The following is a 15,291-nucleotide window of genomic DNA, read 5'->3' as shown; positions in this document are numbered from 1 at the left end:
AAATAGCCAGATACACATGGGCAAGCTGCCAGGATTGCTGCCAATGCTGGCACTAAAAAAAAAGTTTTGAGATTCACCAAGTCCTGGAGGTTCTATGAGATATCTCAGGCCCATGATTTTGTGTGTGATTGGCCAGTGATAAAGCTTCCATTTACTGCAAAACAATTGAGTTTGGTAACAAGGGAATGGAACATGTCCATTGCTGCTTGAAAAATTTGCTGACACACTCCAACTGGTGACTTTCATCAAAATTGTGGGGATTTCCTGATATGCAAAATTTACCCTTAGAACATTGTGATATACCCTGTGTAACTTGCTATAACACTCTGATATACTCACACCCCTTACTGTAACTCTCTGTGATAAATCCTACACCCCTCACTGTAATACTCTGATATACCCCGCACCCTTCACTATAACACTCTCTAATATGACCCAAACCCCTCACTGTAACACCCTGATATACCCACATCCCTCACTGTAACACTCTGATATACCCGACTCGCTCACTATAACACATTGATATACCTCACACCACTCACTGTAACACTCTCTGATATACCCCACACCCCTCACTGCAATACCCTGATATATCCCACACCTCTCACTGCAATACCCTGATATACCCCACACCCCTCACTGCAATACCCTGATATATCCCACACCCGTCACTGTAATATCCTGATATACCCCACACCCCTCACTGTAACACTCTGATATACCCCACATCCCTCACTGAAATACCCTGATATACCCGACTCGCTCACTATAACACATTGATATACCTCACACCACTCACTGTAACACTCTCTGATATACCCCACACCCCTCACTGCAATACCCTGATATATCCCACACCCCTCACTGCAATACCCTGATATACCCCACACCCCTCACTGCAATACCCTGATATATCCCACACCCGTCACTGTAATATCCTGATATACCCCACACCCCTCACTGCAATACCCTGATATATCCCACACCCCTCACATAAATACCTGATATACCCCCCACCCCTCACTGCAATACCCTGATATACCCCACACCCCTCACTGCAATACCCTAATATACCCGACAACCTCACTGACCATTCTAATACACCTCACACCACTCACTGTAACACTCTCTGATATACCCCACACCCCTCACTGTAACACTCGGATATACCCCACACCCCTCACTGTAACACTCTCTGATAGACTCACAATCCTCACAGTAACACTCTCTGATACACCCACACTCCTCACTGTAACACTCCCTGGTATACCCCACACCCCTGACTGTAACACTCTGATATACCCCACACCCCTCACTGTAACACTCTCTGATAGACTCACAATCCTCACAGTAACACTCTCTGATACACCCACAATCCTCACTGTAAGACTGTCTGATATACCCCACACTCCTCACTGTAACACTCCCTGATATACCCCACACCCCTGACTGTAACACTCAGATATACCCCACACTCCTCACTGTAACACTCTCTGATATACCCCACACCCCTGACTGTAACACTCTGATATACCCCACACCCCTCACTGTAACACTCTCTGATATACCCCACACCCACTTTAACACTCTTTGATATACCCCACACCACTCACTGTAACACACTGCTATCCCGCACACTCCTCACTGTAACACTCTGATATACCCCACACCCCTGACTAAAACACTCTGATATACCCCACACTCCTCACAGTAACACTCTCTGATATACCCCACACCCCTGACTGTAACACTCTGATATACCCCACACCCCTCACTGTAACACTTTCTGATATACCCACATCCCTCACTGTAACACTCTCTGATATAACCCAGACCCACTTTAACACTCTCTGATATACCCCACACCCCTGACTGTAACACTCTGATATGTCCCACACTCCTCACTGTAACACTCTCAGATATACCCCATAACCTTGACTATAACACTCTGATACCCCACATCCCTCACAGTAACACTTTATAATATGCCCCACACCCCTCGCTGTAACACGCTGATATACTCCACTCCCCTCACTGTAATACCCTGATATACTCGATTCCCTCACTGTAACACACTGATATACCCCACACCACTCACTGTAACACTCTCTGATATACCCCACACCACTCACTGTAATACTCTCTGATATATCCCACACCCCTCACTGTAACACTCTCTGATATACCCACACCCCTCATTGTAACACTCTCTGATATACCCACACCCCTCACTGTAACTCTCTGATATACCCACGCCCCTCATTGTGACACTCTCTGATATATCCCACACCCCTCACTGTAACACTCTCTGATATACCCACACCCCTCACCGTAACACTCTCTGATATACCCACACCCCTCTTTGTAATACTCTCTGATATATCCCACACCCCTCACCGTAACACTCTCTGATATACCCACACCCCTCATTGTATCACTCTCTGATATATCCCACACCCCTCACTGTAACATTCTCTGATATACCCACACCCGTCTTTGTAACATTCTCAGATATATCCCACACCCCTCACTGTAACACTCTCTGATATACCCACACCCCTCTTTGTAACACTCTCTGATATATCCCACACCCCTCACTGTAACACTCTCTGATATACCCACACCCCTCACTGTAACACTCTCTGATATGCCCACACCCCTCTTTGTAACACTCTCTGATATATCCCACACCCCTCACTGTAACACTCTCTGATATACCCACACCCCTCTTTGTAACACTCTCTGATATACCCACACCCCTCTTTGTAACATTCTCTGATATACCCACACCCGTCTTTGTAACATTCTCTGATATATCCCACACCCCTCACTGTAACACTCTCTGATATATCCCACACCCCTCACTGTAACACTCTCTGATATACCCACACCCCTCACTGTAACACTCTCTGATATGCCCACACCCCTCTTTGTAACACTCTCTGATATATCCCACACCCCTCACTGTAACACTCTCTGATATACCCCACATGACTCACTGTAACACTCTCTGATATACCCACACCCCTCACTGTAACACTCTCTGATATACCCACACCCCTCTTTGTAACACTCTCTGATATATCCCACACCCCTCACTGTAACACTCTCTGATATACCCAGACCCCTCACTGTAACACTCTCTGATATGCCCACACCCCTCACTGTAACACTCTCTGATATACCCACACCCCTCTTTGTAACACTCTCTGATATACCCACACCCCTCACTGTAACACTCTCTGATATACCCACACCCCTCACTGTAACACTCTCTGATATACCCACACCCCTCTTTGTAATACTCTCTGATATATCCCACACCCCTCACTGTAACACTCTCTGATATACCCCACATCCCTCTTATAAACCCCCCAAAACTCCAATATACTCCCATACAGGAATGGGAAATGAAGAGGCAATGCTGCAGTAATAGCAGATATTCCGAATGCTTCAGCTAGAGTCTCACATGGGGCTGATGGCCCTGAACTATCATTAATATCTCCTTGAGGAACATCAAGCTGTGGTCCTGAGGTGTTGATGTCATCTTTCATCTTGAAGTTCCTGTCAGTCACTTGATCCGTGTCCCAGTGATTAATTAACTTCCTGACAGTGCCTCGCCAGAAAGCAGGTTGGAGCTGCGGCCTGTGCTGTTCTCTAAGTATCAGGAGAACCATGTCCAATCAAACATGGGCAGTCAAAATAACCTAGAAAATTCCTTACACATAACTTCCCTCATGTGAAACACCAATGGAGTACAGAGTAAACAGTGAGAACAGTCCTTGCATTTCAATCCAATTTTAGTCATAACATCTATCCCAGTAACCAATCTGTTAGCACTGCCCTGGAAAGGTTACAGAACTCGGAAGGTGGCTAGCTTTGGCTGGACAGATTGCCACTGGCATACTTCAGGGACCAGAACTCAGTTGGTGGTGGCGATTGCAGGGGGGGGGTGGGGGGGTGGGGGGGGGGTTTGCGGGGGAGGGTGTTTGTGGTGGGGGGGTGCTATAACTGCTTTTGACTTACAGAGGGAACAAAGCAGACAGGGTTTCACGTTCCCAATGACTGGACTGTGACGCCTGCTGGATGCTGCTTGTGGATCTGTACCCCAGCAGGAGTCAACAACCCTGGGACTGTATCCCAACAGGACTTAGCAATCCTGGAACCGAATCCCAACAGGAGTCAGCAATCCTGGAACTAAATCCCAACAGGAGTCAGCAATCCTGGAACTGTACCCCAGCAGGCGTCAGCAATCCTGGAACTGTACCCCAACAGGACTTAGCAATCCTGGAACTAAATCCCAACAGGAGTCAGCAATCCTGGAACTCTACCCCAGCAGGAGTCAGCAACCCTGGAACTGTACCCTAGCAGGAGTCAACAACCCTGGAACTGTCACCCAACAAGACTTAGCACTCATGGAACTGTACCCCGGCAGGAGTCAACAACCCTCGAACTGTATCCCAACAGGACTTAGCACTCCTGGAACTGTACCCCGGCAGGAGTCAGCAATCCTGGGACTGTACCCCAACAGGACTTAGCAATCCTGGAACTGAATCCCAACAGAAGTCAGCAACCCTGGAACTGTACCCTAGCAGGAGTCAACAACCCTGGAACTGTCACCCGACAGGACTTAGCACGCCTGGAACTGAATCCCAACAGGAGTCAGCAATCCTGGAACTCTACTAAAGCAGGAGTCAGCAACCCTGGGACTGTACCCCAACAGGACTTAGCAGTCCTGGAACTAAATTCCAACAGGAATCAGCAACCCTGGAACTGTACCCCAGCAGGGGTCAGCAACCCTGGAATTTTACCTCTGTTTGTGGGAGCTTGCTATGCACAAATAGCCTGATACGTTTCCTACATTACAACAGTGAATACATTACAAAAGCACTTCATTGACTGTAATACATTTTGGGATGTCCTGAAATGGTGATAGGCTCTATATAAATGCAAGTTTTTCTATCAATATGAGCACAAAACTGACTGCATTGCTGAACTTGTTTTCTTTGCAAAGCTAGTCTCAAGTGAGACAAATTCTGGATGTTTAATACTTTCTGTTGAGCAAGTCAGAGAATGCTAACAGTGTGAAACTTTCCCCGCTGGGGCAGGGATTATTAACTCGGTCAAAAAGGCATGTATGTTTTCTTTGTGAATCTTTTAGCCAAGGATCAAACGGCAGAGAGTCCCAATTATGTTCTGGTACAGTAACCGCCTCATTTATTACCGGCCCCTGCCAGATCCGCTGCCAATCTCCTGATTCCAGGCTCTAGCCGTCTGACCTGAAACCGTCCGTGAATGAGACAAATGAGCGCCACCTTGTCAGTTTCTGTCATGGGACAGACCAACCAATTAATGAAGAATGAAACTCACGGCTAAGTCAGTTGCCACAATCCTCAAATCCAGTTAGTGTAAAGCTGATTAGCCAAGCGCAGAGAGGTCAGCTGTACCTCATCCTCTGCACCCTACAGTGAGTCTCTGCATTATACCTTGCTTCTCACAGCTCTTTGAGAGACAGACAATCAGCCTTTCACTAAATCTCCTAACTTGGTACAGTTAAGTCCATCCTGGTGATTACTTCATAAGCCAATATTTCTGTTGAGCAATAAAAGAAGCTGGAATTCCAAAGTTGATTTCTGTCTACAGCCACTGGGCTAATCCTTCTCCTTTCTCTCTCTCTGTCTCTTTCTCTCTCGCTTCCCACAGCTGGATGCAGAGGACAAGTGGGGTGACTGTGCTCCAATTTTCCAGTCATTCCTGTTCCAGGGCTGTCCAAAAACAGGCATCTGTGCTAATTTGCCTCCCATCCAGTGGAGAACCACTCATCAGTATGGCTAAGTTCAGGGGAATGGTGAGTGTGGGCCTGCCTTTTACTCCTCTCGCCGTGATTCAGTGGTAACATTTGCTTCTGAGTCCGAAGGTTGTGGGTTCAAGACCCACTCCAGACTCTTGAGCACAAAATCCAGGCTGACACTCCCAGCGCAGTACTAAGGGTGTGCTACACTGTTGTGTGCTTGTAGTGTGCTCACTACAAGCCAAAGACTTGCAGGTGATAGGTAAATTGGCCATTGTAAATTGCCCCTAGTGTAGGTAGGTGGTAGGGAATATGGGATTACTGTAGGGTTGGTATAAATGGGTGGTTGTTGGTCGGCACAGACTCGGTGGGCCGAAGGGCCTGTTTCAGTGCTGTATCTCTAAATAAATAAATGAAACAAAGATGCTGTTTTTTGGATGAGATGTTAAATTGAGGCCCTGACTGCCCTCTCTGGTGGATGTACAAGATCCCATGGCACTATTAAAAAAAGAAGAGCAGGGACATTCTATCCAGTGTCCTGGCTGATACTTATTCCTCTACCAGCACCTAAAACAGATGATCTTATTGCAGTTTGTGGGATCTTGCTGTGCGCAAATTGGTTGCTGCGATTCCTATATTACAACAGTCACTACACTTCAGAAGTAATTCATTGGTTGTAAAGTGCTTTGGGATGTCCTGAGGCATTATACAGTCTTTCTTTATCGCTACATGCTGCATTGTACTGGACATCCAAAGAAATGTTTGACCATGCTGCCCCTTCCAATTCCTATTCATTTTTACGAGTTGAGTAACTTCACTGTAAATTCCTGCCTTGAGGACAATGCACTGTTTTCTGTACAGACAGTTGGGTAAATTTTACATCATCCGTATTCCTAATGTAGAGCCGCAGGTAATAAAATTGTCCCAAAAATACTCTCTCCCTCAAAAAAAAGTGTCAATTGGAAATTTCAAAACCGAGACTGATAGACTTTTGTTGTGCAAAGATATTCAGGGATATGAAACTTAGACAGAGAGCTACAGATCTGCCATCATCTAACTGAATGGCAGAACAGCTTTGAGGGGCCTATATACCTACGTTCCTTCCTATGTAAATGCATAATCTAAATTAGCCCTAGTTGCAAGACTGCCAGTGCTAACTTTCCATAGGATCTTGTATTAACTGGAACACTGTTTGGGATTTAAGCATCAAAACATTTTAATTTGAAAGGTCACTTTGCTTTCATAGGTCATTGAAACGTAATTATTCTCAAGCTTCTAAAACCCAAGCTTGGCTTGTCCTAACCATACCCTCACTTCACTCCAACTCCCTTCAGCCTTGGTGTCTGTGCTGCACTGTGGGCCCTGGCTCTTCACTGAGGTGACAGCCCTGCAGATTCCCCCCGCCCAACCCCCACCTACCCCGCCTTTGTCAGGTCAACCTCCACTGCCTGGTCACAATCGAATTAATGCAGGCTAGTCAGAACAATTCCTGCAGTACTCGTAGAGACACTACCTCCTGCTGGGTGCAGGAATGTGTGTCTCACTTTCACCACAGTCAGTCTCTCTCTGTCTCCCTCACGCTATTTAGCTGTGGGAACTGTTACCCCTTCCCCCACCCCCACTTTCCCCACTGCTCACTCTCTGTTTTGCAGTGGAAGTTTCTCTGAGTTTCTTTGCCTTTCTCTCCGTGTCTGGTTCTCTCTCACCTTATATTTTACCCCTCTCTCTCTTGTCACTTTTCTACTCTTTATATCTTGTTCTGTGCCTTCCCACAGATGCGTTGTTTCTCATTTCTGCCTCTGTCTCTGGCATTGGTTTTCCTCACTTCATCCTTTGCTATCAGTTCCTTCTCTTGAGGTTAAATTTCCTGATTCTGGGTCCCAGTGTGAGCAGCACTTGAACGTGTAATGCTTATTATCCAGCCCACCCTCTCTTCGAGCGCAGCAAATTTCTGGGAGTGTGGAATCAGTCAATTAACCCTTTACTTTTTTCTATTGGTTTGGTTACTTCTCTTTCTCTCTCCTTTTGCTGCAGTTATTCATTCACTATCGACCTCTCTTTCACTCTCTCTTTCTCCAATTCGCTTTCCGCCTTCCTTCCCTTGTTTTATCCTGTCCCTTTATCTTTTCTCCCTCTCCATTTTACTTCCCTCTCTCCCTCTCCCTTTCTCTTTGTATTTTCCCATTCTCTCTAATCTCCCAGTCAGCATTCAAACATCGACACTTCCCACTTGCTCACTCTCTTTCATGCTGCCCTTTGTCTCTAATCCACCTTTTCTGGTGTAGTGCAGTTTACCAGCACAGACCTGCATTTACTGTTCAACAAATTACCTCCTGGATGGAAGGCTCGGACAAAACAGACCTGTTAATGGAAACGTTCATTTAAAGGGACCTGCTCTTGGTGGTTGATCCCTTCCCTATTGTGTTGTTCAATGAGAATGAGAAAGTGAACCATGGGCTTGGTGGCGGGAGCAGAGTAATGGGGGATGGTGGGGACAGTGCAATGGGGGATATGGGGGACAGAGTACCAGGAGCTACTGGGGACAGTGTAATGGAGATGCGGGGGACAGTGGAATGGGGGATTCTGGGGACAGAGTAATGGGGGATAGTGGGGACAGAATGATGGGGGATAGTGGGGACAGAGTAATGGGGGATAGTGGGGGCAGAGTAATGGGGAAACTGGGGGCAGAGTAATGAGTGATACTGGGGACAGTGTAATGGGAGATATGAAGGTAATTCAATGGTGGATAGTGGGGAAAGTGTAATGGAGGATACTGATGATTGTAATGGAGATAGTGGGGACAATGTAAGGGGGGATACTGGGGGCAGTGTACTGGATGATTCCGAGGACAGTGTAATGGTGATAGTGGGGACAGGGCTATGGGGGATACTGGGGGTAGTGTAATGGGGGAACGTGGGACAGTGTAATGGGGGATATTGAGGGCAGTGTAATGGGAGACACTGGGGGCAGGGTATGGGGGGTCCTGGGATCAGAATAATGGGGGAAACTGGGGACTGTATACTGGGGGATCCTGGGGACAGAGTAATGGGGCTTAGTGGGGGCCGAGTAATGGTGGATACTGGGGACAGTGTATTAGGGTATACTGGATGCATCATAGTGGGGAATACTGGGGATATTGTAATGGAGGATAGTGGAAACAGTGCAATGGGAGATATTGGAGGCAGTGTAATGGAGGATACTGATGACAGTGTAATGGGGGATAGTCATGACAGTGTAATGGGAGATACTGGGGACAGTGTAATGGAAGATACCAAGGACACTGTATTAGGGTATACTGGGTGCAGCATAATGGGAAATACTGGGGATATTGTAATCGGGGATAGTGGGAACAGTATAATGGGGGATATTGGGGGCAGTGTAATGGGGGATAGTGGGGACAGTGCAATGGGAAATATTTTGGGCAGTGTAATGGGGGCTATTGGGGCACAGTGTAATGGGAGATAATAGAAACAGGATATTGGGGGGGGGGGTCCTGTAGACAGAATAATGGGGAATACTGGAGACAGAATCATGGGGGATCCTGGAGACAGAGTAATGGTGGATAATGAGGGCAATGTAATGGAGGATACTGGGGACAGTGTATTCATGTATACTGGGTGCAGCGTAATGCGGAATACTGGGGATGTCGTAATAGGGGTGGTATGAAAGTACTTCCATTTTTTAATCTTTTTGTTAGGACTCAGGTTTTAAAATTATTGAAATGGATTCCTTTGGAGGCCTGAAGTGATTCCATAGATGCTGGACTTTTTTTAAAAAAAGGTCACTGGAAGGGCTTTGGGACTTTGTTTAAAAACACTTGCTGGAAGTCACATGTCTTCAGCTAAGTAAACAGCAGGTGCCTTCTGACTTTGGGAGTTGTTTACAGAGAAGTGACATGCCAAGATTTATGGTGGTCAGTGGTTGGTTTGGGTTTGGATATTGTTTTGAGTCAGTTGGGTTTGCAGCCTGCTGAGAGAGCACCCAGCTCATCCTTTCTCCACCTCTCTGAGAAACCCTGAGAATTCAGTGTGTGATAGCAGAAACATCTGATGCCGCATTTCTCCTGGATAACCTGCCAGACTAATCCTTCATGTCACCTGAAGAGACCTGCCCCAAAAGATCCCAGTGACAGCCGTCTACGTGCATATGAAATGCCAGAAAAAGGACAGCTGTAATAGCGGATACTCGGGGCAGTGTAATGGGGAATATTGGGGGCTGTGTAATGGGGGATACTGGAGGCAAAGTAATGGGGGATACTGGGAAAAATGTAATGGACAGGGTATTAGGGCATACGGGGAGCAGTGTAATGAGGGATACTGGGGATGCTGTAATAGGGGATATTGGGGAAAGTGTAATGGGAGATACTGGGGGCAGTATAATGGCAGATACTGATGACAATGTAATGAGGGATAGTAGTGACAGTATAACTGGGGGATACTGGGGGCAGTGTAATGGGGAAAGTGGGGACAGGGTAATGGGGGATACTGGATGTGGAGTAATGGAGGATTCTGAGGACAGTGCAATGGGGAATATTGGGGTCATTGTAATGGGGGATACTAGGGGTAGAGTAATGGGGGATACTGGGGGCTGTGTAATGGGGGATACTAGGGTCAGAGTAATGGGGGATATTGGGGACAGTGTACAAAGAACAAAAAGAACAAAGAACAGTACAGCACAGGAACAGGCCATTCGGCCCTCCAAGCCTGCGCCGATCTTGATGCCTGTCTAAACTAAAACCTTCTGCACTTCCGGGGGCCGTATCCCTCTATTCCCATCCTATTCATGTATTTGTCAAGATGCCTCTTAAACGTCGCTATCGTACCTGCCTCCACCACCTCCCCCGGCAGCAAGTTCCAGACACTCACCACCCGCTGTGTAAAGAACTTGCCTTGCACATCCCCTCTAAACTTTGCCCCTCGCACCTTAAACCTATGTCCCCTAGTAACTGACTCTTCCACCCTGGGAAAAGGCTTCTGACTATCCACTCTGTCCATGCCACTCATAACTTTGTAAACCTCTATCATGTCGCCCCTCCACCTCCGTCGTTCCAGTGAAAACAATCCAAGTTTACCCAACCTCTCCTCATAGCTAATGCCATCAAGACCAGGCAACATCCTGGTAAACCTCTTCTGTACCCTCTCCAAAGCCTCCATGTCCTTCTGGTCGTGTGACGACCAGAATTGCATGCAATATTCTAAGTGTGGCCTAACTAAGGTTCTGTACAGCTGCAGCATGACTTGCCAATTTTTATACTCTATGCCCCGACCGATGAAGGCAAGCATGCCGTATACCTTCTTGACTACCTTATTTACCTGCGTTGCCACTTTCAGTGATCTGTGGACCTGTACGCCCAGATCTCTCTGCCTGTCAATACTCCTAAGGGTTCTTCCATTTACTGTATACTTCCCACCTGTATTAGACCTTCCAAAATGCATTACCTCACATTTGTCTGGATTAAACTCCATCTGCCATTTCTCCGCCCAAGTCTCCAACCGATCTATATCCTGCTGTATCCTCTGACAATCCTCATCACTATCCACAACTCCATCAACCTTTGTGTCGTCTGCAAACTTACTAATCAGACCAGCTACATTTTCCTCCAAATCATTTATATATACTGCAAACAGCAAAGGTCCCAGCACTGATCCCTGCGGAACACCACTAGTCACATCCCTCCATTCAGAAAAGCACCCTTCCACTGCTACCCTCTGTCGTCTATGACCGAGCCAGTTCTGTATCCATCTTGCCAGCTCACCTCTGATCCCATGTGACTTCACCTTTGACAGTGTAATGGGGGATTGCCATTGGCACCAAATCCCAAGAGCTCAAATGAGAGTGAGAACCGAGACAGTGAATATCAGCAGGCAATTCAACCACGTGGGGCATTAAAACCGAACCCGATCCTGTCCTCAAGTGACACCCAAACTTTCATACCTTTCATTAGTGGCCATTGGATGGTGATTAGGGCCGGGAATCCTGGCTTATTTTTTTTTCCATTCTTAGCTGAGGCACATTGAGGGACTTTTACTTTCATCAGCATAATCTTAATTGATTAACATTGCTAGGAAGGAAGGGGGAGAGTAAAATCAAGATCCTACTCCAGATCATCAAACAGTGATCTGTCCCTGAATTATGCATGCCTGGATGTCAGGTGGATTGCAAAGCCCCCTGCAGTTCATCAGCATGGTGCAAATCACTCTTTAGGTTGAGCACAGGCTGGTTCTGTGGAAGCTTTCCCTCAAACGAATATAGCACCTTCAGGATGAATAAACAGAGAGGAAAGAACACCTGGCATTACTGCTTTCATACAGGGGTAGTTCAGGCATCACAAAAGGCACCAAGGGGTCCTTCAGTGTCTCCGCTGGGTAAATGGGCCATGAGCTGTTGGACAATTCGTGGTGTCACCAGCTTCCCACTGCCAGTCACTGCAGGTGTGTGGAGGAGCCATGTGAAATCGCATTACAGTGATGGGGTGGAGGAGAGGGAGAGGTGGAGAGGAGAGGCAATGGGGGAGAGGACAGGGAGTGGGGGAGAGGAGAGGGACCGGGGGAGAGGAGAGGGAGAGGGGGAGAGGAGGGACTGGGGGAGAGGAGAGGGAGTGGGGGAGAGGAGGGACTGGGGGAGAGGAGAGGGAGTGGGGGAGAGGAGGGAATGGGGGAGAGGAGAGGGAGTGGGCGAGAGGAGGGACTGGGGGTGAGGAGAGGGAGCGGGGCAGAGGAGAGGGACTGGGGGGGAGAGGACAGGGAGTGGGGGAGAGGAGAGGGACCAGGGGGAAAGGAGAGGGAGAGGGGGAGAGGAGGGACTGGGGGAGAGGAGAGGGAGAGGGGGAGAGGAGGGACTGGGGGAGAGGAGAGGGAGTGGGCGAGAGGAGGGACTGGGGGTGAGGAGAGGGAGCGGGGCAGAGGAGAGCGACTGGGGGAGGAGAGGAGAGGGTGCGGGGAGAGAAGAGGGAATGGGGGTAAGGACAGGGAGAGGGGGAGAGGAGAGGGTGTGGATGGAGGAGAGGCATGAGGGAGAGGGGGAGAGGAGGGAGTGGGGGAGAAGAGAGGGAGTGGGGCAGAGGAGAGGGACTGGGGGAGAGGAGGGGGGTGGTGGGGGAGAGGAGATGGATTGTGAGAGGGTGGGCATGGGAGGGGAGACTGAGGGGAGAGGAAGGGGAAAATGTCCTTCCAAATAACTAATATTTTAAGTAAAATCCATTAAGGAAAACGGAGGTGATTAAGTGAAGAAGTGAAATGAGTGAAGCTCAGCAATGAGCAACACAAATGGAAGCAGATATTAGAAGGGGTCAAAGCGATGGGTTGTAATCGAAAAGGATATGGAGGCAGAAGAGTTTAGGGATGGAATTTTAGCATATGGTGCCCTGCCGGCTCAAGGCACAGCCTCCAATGGAGAGCGCAGGGAGGGGGGGTGATGTTCAAAAGTCCAGAGTTGGAGGAATGGAGCATTCTTGAGGGGTTTGGGGCTGACGGGGAGGTGGCTGTAGGGCTGGAGGAGGTTATAGAGATCAGAAGGGGTGGTACCATTAAGGGATAGAAGCTTGAGGATGCAATTTTGGAAGACCCTCGGACAGCCAGCACAGAGGACATGGGCGAGTGGGACCTGGTACAGGATAGAATACAGGCAACAGAGCTGAAATTTATGGAGGGTGAAGATGTGAGGCTTGGTAAGACAGCATTGGAATCGTCATGTCTGGAGTCAAGACAAGGCATGGATGAGAGTTTCAGCAGTATATGGGTTGAGCTGGAGCTGTTATGGAGGTGGAAATAGGTGGTAGTTACAATAGAGAGGGGGTGGTGTTGGAAACTGAGTGCAGGGTTAAAAAGGCAGCTGAGAATGCGAACAGTCTGGTTCAGCCTGAGAGCCGGGGAGGGAGATGGAACTGATGGTGAGAGTACTGAGATTGTAGTCGGCGCCAAAATTGTTGACAGAGTATTCAATCACAGAAGACATTACAGAAAAGCCCATCTCTCAATGTCCACACGGCCACAGACTTCTGTCCAGAAGCCAATTGAACCCTGCCCACTCTTTCTGTGGGTTAGACCATGCAATTCCGCCCAAGCTGGAGGTTGGTTGTTGACTGTCACTGTACCAGTTTTAGGATTAATTTCACTCAGTGCCCTGTGCTGACTCACTGTCTTACATCCCACTGATTTCTTCCAGCTGGTTACTGAGATACACGACATGTGCTGATGGGACTCTGATCAATATCCTCGCTACCATTTCCATTTTGTTCACCTCATATGCGCTGTTACACAACACAGTGTAAAATAGGCATTTTAACAAACTTCTCCAGTCCATTGATCATAATCACACACTCCCTCCCCCCATCCCATTCTCCCTCAGACGCATTAACCTTCCTCACATGCCCCTCATTTCCCTCACACTCCCTCTAACCAGACTCACAGTCCTTCTAACCTGACTCAATCCCATTTACCTCCCTCACACTCCTTCTAACCTCCCGCACAATCTCCACCGTATCTTACCCAGCAGACTGAGTACAAGGCTGAGGAGCATTGTGTAATTCTGCAGAATTGTTTGAATCATTAGCGACTCAGTTTCCACAGCAGAAAGCACAAACCACAACATCCTGATTATGACCCGATTGTAAGGGGATGAAGACTTGGGGAGTACAGCCTGTGAAGACTCTGGCGTGTTACTCGACAGTTTAACTGTGTTGCTTGTCAAGTGACTCCCCCTTCAAACTCTCTCAGAACCCCTCCTGCTGCTGTAAAGATTTGTCCTTTTTCACTGTTGCATAGTCCAGAAATTGGTCCATTAAGGGCAAATTGTTATTCAGAGGAAATTGCTGCTAAATAACGATTTTGTAACTGAAGCAACCTGTGTTTTTTTTGGATCCCATATCATGCTGACAGTGTCACCCAGCTAAAACCCTCACATAGCAACAGTGAGGAGCGACTGATCATAAACTGCAGTCCCCTCCTCCTCGGAGACAGCTAACTGTCCCCTTTATCCAAACATCTCCTTAATGCATTCATTGTCCTTCCGTGCTGCCGAATGCAGAGGACTTAACAGCCACCTGAACAACACTCTTTAAACAAACACTTACTAACAGGACTGCACTGGTATTAACTTGAGGCTTAAAAATATATCTGCATATTCAAAACATCGATGTTTTGAGTCTTGAAGGAAAGCACTGGGGTTAATCTGGTAATAAAACATTAAACAAATGGGGACTTACCAAGTTGCTCAGGGTAGCAGCCTTCAAATGCCTTCAAGTGCTACTTTCCCAAAACTTGAAGTTGTAGATCCCGCCTCTTCTGAGTTTGACGTGACACTCAAGATAGTCCACGATTCAGAGCCCTTTCCACCTAATCCAGCTGCCGACAGGAGGGACACTGTTAAATACAGCATTTACCGCTTTAATGAAGAACATCACAGTGAGGAAGTTAAAACGCTGACTGACTTTTCACTCGCCTGCTTGGAAACGGTGGCTGTGCAATAATTTATAGCCATCACAGAGTAAGGGGTGAAAAACA

The 15,291-nt window shown here is 47.7% G+C and overlaps 1 protein-coding gene across 1 annotated transcript in view; it reads right to left on the bottom strand.

Moving 5' to 3' along the window:
• The window catches only part of cdon (cell adhesion associated, oncogene regulated), a 176,471-nt gene extending 161,394 nt beyond the window's left edge, over positions 1-15,077 (bottom strand). Inside the window, exon 1 of the mRNA XM_068053815.1 lies at positions 14,994-15,077. The gene's annotated coding sequence lies outside the window, so the exon portion shown is untranslated. The remainder of the gene's footprint in view (positions 1-14,993) is intronic.
• Positions 15,078-15,291: the final 214 nt, after the last annotated feature.

This window comes from Heterodontus francisci, chromosome 22, assembly GCF_036365525.1.
Source record: "Heterodontus francisci isolate sHetFra1 chromosome 22, sHetFra1.hap1, whole genome shotgun sequence".
Lineage (NCBI taxonomy): Eukaryota > Metazoa > Chordata > Chondrichthyes > Heterodontiformes > Heterodontidae > Heterodontus > Heterodontus francisci.
The sequence above is the reverse complement of the archived record's forward strand: the minus strand, read 5'-3'. Positions and strand labels throughout refer to the sequence as shown.